General features: G+C 36.2%; 1 pseudogene; it reads right to left on the bottom strand.

Moving 5' to 3' along the window:
- Positions 1-1,071: 1,071 nt before the first annotated feature.
- Positions 1,072-6,022, bottom strand: LOC114076891 (annotated as a pseudogene).
- Positions 6,023-14,380: the final 8,358 nt, after the last annotated feature.

Raw genomic sequence — 14,380 nt, 5'->3', positions numbered from 1 at the left:
GCGGGGGGGGGGGGAGGAGTATGTGTTTCTTTTAATTTATAGAGTCACACATGTTAGAATATTTATCCTACAATATCAGTTATATTTTTTCTATTATCATAATATCACTCAACTATTCTTATTTTCCTAAAAAAAAAAACCTCCTTTCTCCTGATGGAATGTCATGTCACATTATTCTTTCTTTTCAACAATACAATAAAAGTTTGTTATTTTAAATATTCAATTGAAGTATTTACCCATTCTTGAATTATAAAAGGTAATCAAATTTTAAATTAAAATGAACTAATATTTATTATTTATTAGTTAATATTTTTAAAAATTAATTTTAAAAATTATTTATCTTATTTAATTAAATACATTGAATTAATTATTATTAATACACGACTTTTTTTTCTTGATAATAGTCCGTTGAACTATTATCAAGGCACACATTTATTTTTAATTATTTACCTTGGACAAAAATCAATTCTTCATTTGGTTCAACCTATTTTTCATTTTTTTAATACATTTGAAAATATGTCTTTTTTTCATTTTCTTAACAACTTTTAAATTTCAATTTCTCAAATAACATGTTTAAGATACAAAATTAAATGATATTTTACTAAATTTATGTTTATTTTTTTTCATAAACTTCGCGCCAAATTAAAATAAGACAAATGAATTAAAATAAATAAAGTAATAAATAAATTATTACAAGATACAAATATGAACATAAAATTTAATTCATGATTAATCTATGCATTTCATACTCGTGCATGCATGAGTATTATAAAAGTTCATAAGGACAACTCGATTTCAGATGTATCTTATACAAATTTTATTCTAATTAAAAAAAAGATTATCTTCTTATAAGTAATAAAACCTGAGCAACCTAAACTGTGAGAGTGGCTCCTGTGCTAGCCAACGCACTCAGAAAAGTGAGTACATACGAACAATCTCTTGGGGGGGGGGATACCTACTACCCTAGTCTATGTCCTTAACATAGTTTCAACCTTAGCCTGATCTCAATTTCCACCTATTTCTCTATAAGTGGATCCTGATGTTCGGGTGGGGTCTCTCTTCTTGGTGCGCTCACATTCTGAGCTCCACCTCTGGTGGGTGTTTCCATTGTTCTGCCCTTCCCTTTGCCTCTCCATCTACCACGAACTTTCGTTGTGGGCTCAATGTTGGCTCCGTTGCTAGAGCTACAAATATTGCTCCTTTGCATCTAGCATTAACCGTTTGCATACAAAAGTGTGGATGAGATTCGATGCCAATTTGGATTAGCTAATATAAATTGGAATGATGTCATAGCACGAAAAAATTTTCTAATGATTTGTAGCCTATAGCAGAAAGTACAAATATCTATATACCGTTTAATACGACTGTGCTAGTCTAGTTTTTTATGATGAGATCAATGAACCTAGGGCTATGATACCAAGATTGTCACGACCTAGACCTCGTGAGTGACACCTATCCTAAACAAACCGACGGGAGAACCATCTAACCCAAATCAACCCAATACCATTTGAGCAATTAAGTCATATATGTATGTGTGTGTGAAATAGTTTAAATATAAAAGAATTGAGTTCCCATAAATTCAACTCAATAATATTAAAACAAACATTGTAACAATAACCCTGAGAACTAAAAGTCACCACACCAAAACACTAAAAAATTCCAAAATGGGGGTGCAACCCCAACACTAAATATAACTAAGTTAATAGTCTGTGTTTGAGCAAAAGGACAAGAAAACATTGATGGATCTGTGGAAGCTTGAAAGAAAATATGACCCTTGGACTTAAAATCAGATGTTTCTCAACTAATGTCTCTGATTAGTCTCTAGAAGATTCACTATACTCAACAAGAAAAGAAATAAGTACAATATCAATACACAAACACCATTTATGTAACACCCAATAAACTTGTAGGTAGACATAGAGCCTAATGAGTTCGTTTGTGAGTTTGATATGGAGTTTGAGAGTGTAGAACGAATTCCCAAGCATGCGTCAAGGGGGTATAGGGGTCAAACTTCAAGGTACGACTCCCGAAGGACTAACGAAGGGATCTTTGATGAGGACCCTAAGACATAACCCCAAAATCCCAAGAAACCAAAAAGCTGTTAAAATTATAGTAACCTATCGATGGACATGTACAACCCGTAGATGGACCCACACCCCGTAGGATGGGGTCTTGTAGCCCTAAATTTACAAGTTGAAGACCCCACCCACAGACTTGCAAGAGGGGTAGTGAGTGGACCACGGTATGTGGGTCGTACGACGTGTTTTGAAGCTGTGAATTGTCAAATGGATTGGCCAAGATGGGTTTATTTCACAAATAAAGTATTTTAAGTAATTAAATACCCTATTAACTCATTATATCTCAAGACCCAAACCAAATGTGACACCCTAAAACGAACTAAGGTGAAATAGATCTTCATACATGTTTCATGAGTTAATTATGTGTTAAAATGAGTTATAAGTATGTTCTTAGGCAGTGTGTGAAGTTTGGAGACGTTTGGAGGTCAAACGTCTAAGAACATCCATGACGATTGGAAGGTGTGTCTTAGAAAGTGCTTGTGTGTCTTGATGTGTTTTAGTGAGTTTTACGTGTTCATTTTGATCGAAATTGGTGTGCGATATCCCTAAGATCTAGATTCCTTAGTAAAGGGGTTTAACGTCCGTGTACGACCCCACCTAGGACCGATGAGGGGCCCTAGAGAAGGGCCCAAGACGTAGACCTAAAACTTCCTAGATAGTGTCCATCAACGAACAAGTCAACGACCAATAGACCAATCGACGACTCATAGACTTGGTCCGTCGAATGGAACTTCAAGTCTGAAGGTTGTGTGTGTTGCAGAATTAACCTATGAACCCTCATCAATGGGACGTCGATGCATTGATGGCCCGTCTGTGAGGAGGCGTCGATGGTGCTGTGTAAAGCTGCAAAAAAATTGCTTTGGCTCGGGGTGTTTGGTAAATTCACCCCAAGTATTTTATAAACCTGGGATGATAATTTCAAGGTATTTTAGGTATATTAAGAGTGTTCAGACACTTAGACCTAATTTTAGACTTGATTTCCTAAAACCCAAAATCCTCTTTCAAGAAAGACTCTCTATAAAACAAAACTGAAGCTTGGACTCAAGAATGTCTTGGAGGGATGGTGGTGGATGGTTTCTTAATAAAAAAATCAGTGGGTTTCCTTCTCTTTGAGATATGGTAGTTAACCTTGAACCCTCTTCCATTCAAGGAGTCATTTCTAAAAGATTTCAAAAAGGGTTTCCAAAATCTATCTTCTCCTAGTTTTGATTCTAAGCATGATTCTTCATTTAAAAGTGTTTTAATGATTCAAATATGTTGTTTATAGTATTAATTGATGATTTTAATGTCAAAACCCTAATGAACTCATGCTTATGAATCTTTCCAACTTCTAGCTTGAAAAATTGGTCAAATGAAAATGATTGTGTAGTTTTTGAACTTTGGTTTCCTAATGTTGATATTATTGTTTAGCTACTGCCCTAAGGGCTATTTTATGATGAAATATTGAGGAATTGGTTATAGGTGATGAAAGCTTGGTTAAATGTTGAGTTACTTATATTGTATAACTCCTATAATGAAATGTGCTTGAGTGATATGGTTCACCTACTTGGTGGCGGTGTTTAATTGTTGTATTTGGTTATATTTGGTATGTATTGTGAGTATGGCTTTAAAGTCCTACTGTGTGAAATGATTTTTTAATGATGAGTTTCATGTTGATATTTATTATGAAGCTTGAATTATTTGTCTTGCTTAGATTATGCCTAAATGAAGTATGAGTATATTGTCACGACCTGCAAGTACACCCTAGAATTTAGGGCATCCTTGTGTCGTCACACGGCAAATGAGACTTCAAAAAGTCTTATCTAAGCCTCTCATATCATTCATTGCATAATAAACATCCTAAAATAGGTAAGAATTTAAAACTTTCTTCACACACGAAGAACTTTTTCATAAACATTACACAAGCGGAAGACTGTCATTTAAAACATTAAATCTTTACAACATCTACTTGAACCATCTATAATTTAGAGTATACAATACTTGGGACTAATCCCATACAAGACATAAAATAAAGACTATGACACAAGGAACTTGTGGATATTGTCCCCGATTGATGAGGACTCACCAATACATAATCTTCAAAGCCTTAGAAACCTAGCCATCCTCCATGGCACATCAAGACTTCCAATTCCCTACAATTTAGTAAAAAAAGGAAAAGAAGGGGTTATCACATTAGATATACTATGTATGGAAGCCATGCAAAAACCATGAAAAAGGGACATTTAGTAAATAACATGTTTTTCATGAATTTCGATTAAAACATCATACTTTAAGCATAAGAATAACATTTAATAACTTAGAAATACATAAGAAATCACTTAAGCAAAAAGTCACATTCTTATAAACCTTATAGTTAATTCAATTCACTTTACTTTAAACACCCTTTAGCATGAAATCTTCTCATTCAAAGCTACCTAAGATTCACTTAAGTCACACAAAGAGAGACCGCCCATATGCCCTCTCTAGATGTGCCTAACGACCCTCAAGATTACTTATAATGAGTCACATACACACTTAAGAGACATTAACATAAGAACATGAGATTCTTCTACCAAGGTGACTCTAAGGTTCACTTGAGTGAGTTGTGAAGCGACCGCCCATACAATCCCTAACACACACACACACACTTAAGAGATCCTATAGAATACCTAATATAGAATCATTTTCACTTAACACATTAACATAGAGGTGATATGTTAATCTCCTTCCAAAGGCTATCAAAATACATACTTAAGTAAATCAAGAAGATAATGTCCATAGTAACTCTTCAAGATTACCTAAGTAATACTTAGGACTACCTAAGGCATTGATCATGTCCACATAATCAACCAACTTCCCTAACTAGAGTCATTCTTAAGACTTATCTAGGTAAGATAAGAAGAGACCATTCCTATGCCCCCTTCACACCTTAACTAGACAACCATTAATTTTTCTAGATAAGTACTACTTCATTTTAGCATACTTTCTTAACTTAAATCATTACATAAATTAGTTCATGTAAGACTCCTTCACACTATAAAGGACATTCAAGTAATGGTCTTGAACAAAACCCAGGGACTCTCACTAACACCTTCAAAGCCTATTATGCAATGTCTAGATATCGTCCCATACCACCACCTAAACTTTATAGAACTTTTCTAATGATAGTAAGTATCCCATATTATGAGAATAGGCAATAAACGACATAGACCATGTTAGCAAAGCATGGAATCTGGAGTTCTAACATACTCCGATGAGGGTGTTCTACTTGCCAAGGGTAGAACTAGGACACATCCCATGTAGGCACATGGTTAAGGAATATGAAAGGCGTGCTTTGTATTCAAGTATGATACTTAACTAGAATCACTTCCCTAACCGTACTCGCTCGGTGTAGCTCGCGAGCCGAATGACTTAGGTGCACAAGAGTACTTCGCACCACAACTATCTCCTTTTTATAGGTTCTACGGACTGATGCATGCTGCTTCATCTGGGAGAAAAGAATCATAGATATTCCGGTCATTAGAAGGAAGAACCGCCATAATAAGATTCTTCTTTTTTAATCTGTAGCAAAACTATGAACGAGAGCTAGCAATCCGGACCGTATTGAAAAAGTTCATGAGACAACATGGAAAAGTAACAATATTAAGAAACGAGGTGCAAGAATGAAGAAGGGGTGGAATTACTGAATGAATATGAGCTGTTGCTAATACACAAGGCATAAAAAAGCATTTTCTACGGGATCCCAAAACCACCAGCCACCCCGACCTAATTCATGATAGTCCCACCAACTTCTTGGCAAAATGCCTACGGTATAAACCACTGACATGTCAAGATCCAAATTCGAATTGGTTCCTGGTCCTGGTCAGAGACCACTGTGTTCGAGCCGGCGGTCCAACAAAGAGGCGAAGTAGTGGTATCTTTATTTTGATACGCTTTTCCTTCTCTCTCCCCGTGTCCACTAGCATTCCTATCCAGAGCGAAGAGAGGGCGAAAAAGTTCCGCCGAAGCAACATAAGCAGGCTTCTATTGCTGTGTAACAATAAAGCAGGATAGCATTTTGCGCGCACATGTTTGAATTTGAGGGTAAAGATCTCACTTGTTATACGGGATCGACGCATCCAATAGAGCGAAACAATGTTCCATTCTTTTGGGAGACAACCTTCCGCATTGGTGGCGAGTGGAGTGCCTCAATCCTATTCATCATTTTTTATATACATAAACCAAAGACCATAGCACTGGCGACATCTCTGACATAAATGCAAGGAGGATGTATAGCTGATATAGGATCTTGTGGAACATGATTTGATTATGCAAGCGGTTCAGTACAAACGAAGAAATTTCAAACAAAAGGGTCGGAACCCGCTGATAGGAAAGGAAAGAAAAGAAAATAAATGCCAAGAGCTTCGTCAATCCGCTGTTCATCGATAGACGAAGCTCTCTCTTTATCATCTTGTGCCAGATGCAACATCTTTTTTCCTTCTCACGAACCACGGGAGCGCCTAGTGCCCAGAGGAGCAAAGCTCATTTTCCTTTCAAGGTAAAACGGCGCATAAATAAGGTTTGGCCCGTCAAAAGTCCGGTTCCTTCGCGAACGGTGTTCAGAATCAACAAGGGTTCAGAATCAACGATTGCGCTGCGCTACCCAGCGCCTAGCCCTGTCTTCCCTACTCCTCTTCAGGTTGTGCCATTACCAATCATGGGTGACCCCCGGTCCAGCCGCCCCTAACTTAAGAAGAACTATTATCCTTATGACCAAACAAGGATAAACTTCTTACTTCTCGAGCGATAGTTCCACTATCCCGACCAGCAACTTCTTGGGAGTAGGGGCATCAAAGCTTGCCCAACCTAGTAAAAGGTCTTGGGGATAGAGGGTAATCTGGGGGATAGAAAATTTCCAGGTTGTATTTTTGTAGATCAAATAGTACTAGTTAGGTAGATAGAGGTGGTGAAATCTAACCTTTGCATCGATCTTCTTTAGCAGGGCGGGTCGATTGAGTGTCAAAACCAAGCCAAGCGGTGGTTGTTTTTCCTTGGCTTATCGAACAAGCGTATGCCCATTTCTCCTTTGATGACTCCCAGTAGAGAAAGCCTCAATTTCCGATGTGGATTGAAAAGAAGTTGGGGATGGACATAGACCCTTCCGCCTATCCGAAGTGTTGGAAATATAGCAATATTTTTAGTATTTTTTATTTCCCGATTATTGGAAGCAATCTCACTGGCACAAGGATCTCCTCAAAGCAACCTCCACTACGATAAAAACTGACAATGATTTTATGAAGGCTTCGAGTAGTGCGGGATAGGCTAATCACCAGAATGCTTAGGAATAGGTTAATCGCTGGAGACAAGAAAGAGTGAATCTAGTTTCGAGAGCATGACATACTCTAATAGGGGCGTAGAGTTTCTAAGTGAAGGCAAGCACAAATATTATGTAATATCCTAGCTCTCAGCAAGGCAGGTCCGCTATAAAGACTACCATCTAGAAAGTCCTTAAGAACGAGAAAGCCGACTAAGAGGCTATTCCATAACCGACTCTTGTTGCCGAGTCGAGGGGGCATTCAGCCACTTGACTGTAAGGAGAGGAGGCTTGGCTGGTACCAGGCTCTAAAAGAGTTTTCTTCGAGCGTATGGTCTTTCTATCTTATTAGGTTGCATGCCCAAGGCAATGCTTTTTGTAGATTGAGATTCGCTATCGTGCCTCCTCCTTGTACAAATTGATGCTGGGGCAGTGCTTAATATGAGTTTCTCCTGCCCCAGACAACTTCGAGGTTCCCATCGATTACAGAGGTTTCTACCAATGAACTTGCTTATGCTCCCCTTAGATCGATTTCTATTTGTATAAATAAGATTGAGTAGTTATCATAGAGTAATTCATTTTAAAGGTTCACATAAGAGGGTCCCATAACAAGTTCATAACCCAATCACATTTACCCTACCAAAGAGGTCCTCTTAGGGCTACCTTCCAATGGCGACAAGAAGCTCATTATTACTTTCCTAAGGATTAATATGATGCCGTTCCATCCAATTAACCTTAAGTCCATCATTCTTCTACTTGAAGGATACCATTACGACTTTCGACTTCAACATACATAACCTTACCACTAGGTACAAGGTTTTACATAAAAGACCTTCTTAACAACATTCAAGGTCACATATAAATTATACATTCAATACTTAAGAGACTTAAGCATCCTAAGTCAAGACATCACATATTCGTACCCATACAAGCATCAAGTAAGGGACACAAGTCAACTAAGACAAGACACCACATACTTCAGCTTAACACATATTACTAGTCATTCTATAAGCATATATCAATAACTATTGTCATCTTTAAGTCATCCTACACACTACCATATCATCATCAATATAACTATTATAGACTCATATATCCAAGTAGGAACAACCATGCATCAACCCTAAGACTACACATTCAAGCACATAGTCATGGTTTACATGATTTTCTAACATACATAAAAAGAACACATACTTTCATATTCCTTCACATATAGATATATATACTCATACTTCACATAAAACAACTATACAAAACATCATAGTACTTCAAGTAGTGCCGAGAAGGCCATGATCATCATATTGCATATAGTAACACCGACAAGGCCACATTAATTTTACATAGCACCGCCACCATAAGTGTACCATACCAATCAAAACATAATTTAAGTCTAATTTACATAAAATAAAATGAATTAGGGAAGTATACCCCCACTCCATTTTACCACTTCAATTCCAAAGCTAATTCATCCAATTTTATATCATAAGGCCCTTACCCTTACCCATAACCAACAATTCAACACATAAACCGTAATAATTAATGAATCCAAGTCAATTAAATATAGATTTATCAATATAATACCAATTAGACTTCAATTGAATACAATCCTTATTTTATTCATTAGCCCATAAAAAGCTACATTATAATTATAAGCATTAAGTCAATATCAATTCAAAAGTCTTAATAGTCAAAAGATCTAAGAATATTCAATACTCAATTGATCAAACTGAAACAACCTATATACCAATTAACCATAATCGATACATGAATCAAAAGCCATAATAATCTACACATGAATTCATCAATCTGAAAACATGATCACATAACCCATATTTTAGTCAAATTTGAGAGATTTGTGAAGATCAAAGGTTCATGGAGAATTTCATTGGAAAACATAAATTTTACATAAATTACATCATATCTCAATGTTTGAAAAGCATTTATGCAAGAACCCAAGACATAGAGTAGAAATTGGACTTTTCATCTTTTTGAAATCTTTGAAAATCATCTTTGAAATTAGATCTAAGGTGATGGAAAGCCTTAGATGAAGAACTCCCATACCTTATTTGAATAAACCAATGAAAATTGAAGAATAAAATCCATTGAAGAACCATCGTCACGCTCCATCTTCACTTTGAACTCTCGAGGAGGTTTTTGGAGAACTTTTGGAGGAAATGTGTTTTTATTTAGGTGTTAGGGTTATAATGAGAGTTTAATGACTTATATACTCTTAAAATACCCATAAACACTCAAAATAAACTTTCCCACACTTAATAAGACTTGGGGTGAATTTACAACTTCACCCCTCAACTTAACAAAAAGCTGGCAGGAAAACAGGCTGCACAATCGACGCCGATGTCGAAAGTCCGTGGTCTCACCCACGCCCCGTCGATGGGTCTCGTGGTTTGCACCTGCACCTCCTCAACTTTCAGGTCCGATGGCTCCATCCACGAGACCCATTGATGGGCCATTTCCTGGTCGATGGGCCGTCGTTTGGGTCGTCGATTGCCACTACCTGGCAGTGTTGAGCTCCATTGTTGGGTCCTTCTTTAGGGCCCCTTGTGGGTTCTACATGGAATCGTACCCATACATTTCCTACCCAAATATATTAATATACGAGTTTAGGACGTACCACATGAGTTTCATCCAAAAGAACACGTAAGACTTGACGAAACATACATAGACATACAAAGTCGTCTTAAGGCAAGCCTTTCGAACGTCATGGACGTTCTTGGAAGTTTGACCTCCAAACTTCACGAAACTTGACACGCTGCCTATATCACTATAATAAATCATTTAAGAACCTTATAACCTCATTAATCACATACAAACAGATAAAACCACATATGAGGCACATAGGTCACTTAGTCGTCGAACGTCTTGGTCGTCTCTTGACGTTTGACTTCAATGCACCTAAACTATTAGATACTTCCTCAAACCCTTAAGGACCTTATACCATTACGACAACCATGTAACTCTAGCTTCACCTAAGTCATTTTCGGAGTCTTACATATATGTTGAGCATGCTAGTATGTGAGAAATTATGAATGAAGGTGTAAACATGTCTAGAATTCAATGTTAATGAAATGGTGATAATGTGCAAAATGTGCTAGCATGTACATACACACTCACACTTGAATGAATAAATGAAGCTGGTAAATGTGATTAACGGGATATTTTGGGTGAACACTCTTCGTGAGTTGAGATGAAGTGTTTAGTAGCAACCTCTTTATCTTCCAAGAGCTTTCTAAGATAGGTAGGAGTAGGGATACCTTTCTTGAGTTGAGATATGGTGTCCACTTCTTATCCTTAACCTAAGTATAAAATGTTGAGAATCCACGGGTGTTATGCCTAGCACCGAGAGAATATGAAGAAGGGGTGGTTACACTTCGTGAGATGAGATGTTGTATTCCAATGTACCAATTTAGATGAGTACTCCTCATTGGTAGAGAATGATTTACTTAGTAGAAATCTCTGTATCCCTTAACTATGCGCCTGCGTTGGTGTAGCTATTGGAAAAGCCATGTAAAAGCTAAGAGAATGACCCTACCGTAGGCAAGTAAGGATCCTTTATCCGATAAGGGTAGTATCGGGATTCCATGTCTAGATCTCATGGTCTATGTAGGTTAATTATAATCACCACAAAAGAATGAATGAACTAAGTCTACTAACAGAACGTACTACTTAGGGTAGGTGGTGGTATGAGACGCTATCTATCCATTGCACTAGGTAGACCTTCCGGAAAGGGGAGTCTTGGTGTGTTTTATATGAAGTGTATTAACTATGTCTCCTAAAAGAATGTACTACTTATGGCAGGTGGTGGTATGAGACACTATCTATCTATTGCACTAAGTAGACCTTCTAAAAGGGGAGTCTTGGTGTGTTCTATATGAAGTATATGAATGAGTTATCATGAGTTGAAAATGAAGTTAGCTGACTTAAGTTCTATTGTTAATGAATGAAAGTTAAAGTTAAATTTTTATGTATTGAAGTTATGAATGACTAATGTAGAGTTATTAATCCAAGGGAATTCTCAAGGAGCACTTAGTGGGAGTAGTAGTATAGGATGCTACTCTCACATTGCACTTAGTGTAACATATAATTCCGATTGGATAAGGTTACTTACATGAGGTACTTAATGTATGAATGTCTTTCAAATTCTAGCTCAGAGTGAGGACTTATTTCTCGGCCGAGGTAAGCCTATGATTGTAGTCTTAAGGATCGCTTTGGTGTGTCTAGAAGGGTTTGTATGGGCGGTCCCTTCTTATCTTAACCTAGGGATTCTTAGGATAACCTGGTTAGGGAAACCTCAAAGTAAACAAGTCCACTATGCTTTGTGTGAATAACTCACTGTAAGGTTTCATAATGTTCACTATGACATGTCACTATTTTACTGTAATGTTGTTTGACTTACTGTAAAGTGTCTTTTGGTTCTAAAATTATGAGAGTTCTGTTTTTATGAGATTAATTATGATTATTATGCTATTTTAACTCTATAATCATGAAAATTTTACTTATTTGGCATGAAGTCATATTTTACTAAAATGTCCCTTTTTGCATGTTTTTGCATATGCCATACTTAGTACATTGTTCTGTACTAACCCCATACTTGTGTATACCTAATAGGTATAGGCTGGAGGCAAGTTGAGGACTAGAAGGAAAAGTTTGGGAATCGAATCTCTCAAGACTAAGTATGTCCTCATATATCCGAGGACATAGTACTATTTCTTAGATTCTAGTAGTAAGAATCATTATGTATTTTCAATTAATGTAAAATGGCCGTGTCCCTAAGATATTTATGTCGTGTATTTAAGATGGCTTGTGACAATAAAACTTCTCCTTAGCTTTTATGAAAGATGTTTCTTTTATCAATTTTGTTCGTGAAAATTTTTAATTCCGTACTACTTTTCATGTCTTATGTAATGAATGATAGCTAAGGCTTGTACAAGACCTCCGAAATGTCAAGTACGCAATTTTTCTGACCTATGGATGCTCCCTTCTTCTAGGGGGTACTGTTGGGTCGTTACACCAAATCCCCACAATACCCCAAGTCTTCTCGCAAATATTTCTCTCTCCAAACTCAAAGAAGAAGAAGAAGCGAAACCATTAGAACTGGGATTTGTAGATTCTCAAGGTTCTTCCCCAAATTTCTTGAAGATTCCCTATTAAGGTATGAATTATATTCATCCTTGGGTAGCCCTCACCCAAGGATCCCCTTCAAAACCTTTTAATTCCTTTATAGAAATCTTCGAAAGCTAGCCCATGGATTCTTTTCGAAGTTTTCCTAAAAGGTTAAATTATATTTGTTATTGATAATACTACTTATTTTTTATGATTTTAACTTGAATTCCAAAGAATCCATGAGTTTTCCCACATCCTAACTTTGGCTCTTCTTTACATTATGAATGTTGTTGCAAGTTAATCCAATTGATTGGATATGAGTTGATTATGATGTAATTACATGATTTAAGTACAATTCTACATGTATTCTTGATTAATTTAAGACTCTATGATGAAATTGACATAGTCTAGGGTCATGACGTGAAAGAGGCAAATTGTGGTTTTAGATGTGCCCTTCTAAGATTGATGAACTTCTTGATGAATTGCCTTAGACTACATAACCTAGACATGAATTGCTTAATAGTAAAATTTGATGATATGAACTAACTTTATTAGGATTTATATGAGGGATCACGATTGTGAAGTGTTGATATTGAGTTTATATGCCTCTTATATGACTATAATTGATCAAGAATAAGGCATGTGGTGAGGTTACCTTGAGAATTAGGTATTCATGATGAACATGTGAGGCATTGCTTGAGAGTAAGTGTTGTAACATGAGGATGAATCCTATGGATCTAAAGGTAAATCTAAATTGAAATAAGCTAATGGTGTTAAGGCTTCAATAAAGAAGCTATTATGTATATTAAGTTGCATATGACATTGTAGTGAAGAGAATTACCCACATGACCTATAATATGATCACATGAGTGTATGCATTGAGTGAATGAGTTATTTGAGTTATGATTGTATCTATGTTTCATGTTTTGAATGTTAGATGTGTTGACTCAATATGACCCTTGAATGCAAGATATGATGTGTATGCATGATTATGATATTATGTGAATGTTTACGATATACCTTGAGCATGAAGTGTCTATTGTGATAATATAGGTGTTATGACATTGTAAGGACAATCTTGTAACCTCATATTTGTATGTTTAAATGACAATAGACTATCTACATAAGACAATCCCGACAACAATCTGGATTATTGCAGGATCACACTGATGATGGGCAAATCCAATTAAAAATGGAACATAAATTTTTGATCAATCAGATAAAATCTCACAGCATGGGAAATCAAAGATGCATACAAGGAAAGTCAACCAAATTAATCAAGGATATCAAAGAAAAAATCAAGGGACAAATTAAGGAAATATTATCAGACAAACATCTACAAGAAGCACAAGAAAAATCAACTTAAGGGAAGAATGAAATGGAAGATTGTTATATAGCCAAGACTCAAGACTGACTGAAGATCTTCATGGAATGAAATAATTAATATATAATGCACATATCTAATATGGACATGATTCAGCAGATCAATTTCAAATGAATCACGGATAAGATAAAAAAATCCTTCATTCAAACACCCTTGTTTCTCATAAAATCATACACTATATAATTCTTCTTTGTCATTAGTGTGAAGTACGCAACTTCACTTGAACTTATTCGTAATATTCTTTCATATTTGATAAAGCTTTGTGCAAGTGAGTGAACAATTGTAAAAGAAAAATAGAAGGAAAGATTCTGAGAATAGGTTATACAAGTAAAAGTAGTGTCGACAGTAGAAAATCTAATTTGCATATCATACAGGATTGGAGGACTACTCATTATGTACAACCAAGTTTAAATGAGGTCTAAAGGTAAATGTTGAAACCTAAGGGGACTAGACTAGGCACCACGTTGGTGATCTGAACCAGTATAAAATTTCCCGTGTTCATTTACTTTCAGTCAATTAGTTTGT

Source organism: Solanum pennellii, chromosome 4 (genome assembly GCF_001406875.1).
Source record: "Solanum pennellii chromosome 4, SPENNV200".
Taxonomy (NCBI): Eukaryota; Viridiplantae; Streptophyta; class Magnoliopsida; order Solanales; family Solanaceae; genus Solanum; species Solanum pennellii.
Note: the sequence above shows the minus strand (reverse complement) of the source record. Positions and strands in the feature narration are given on the sequence as shown.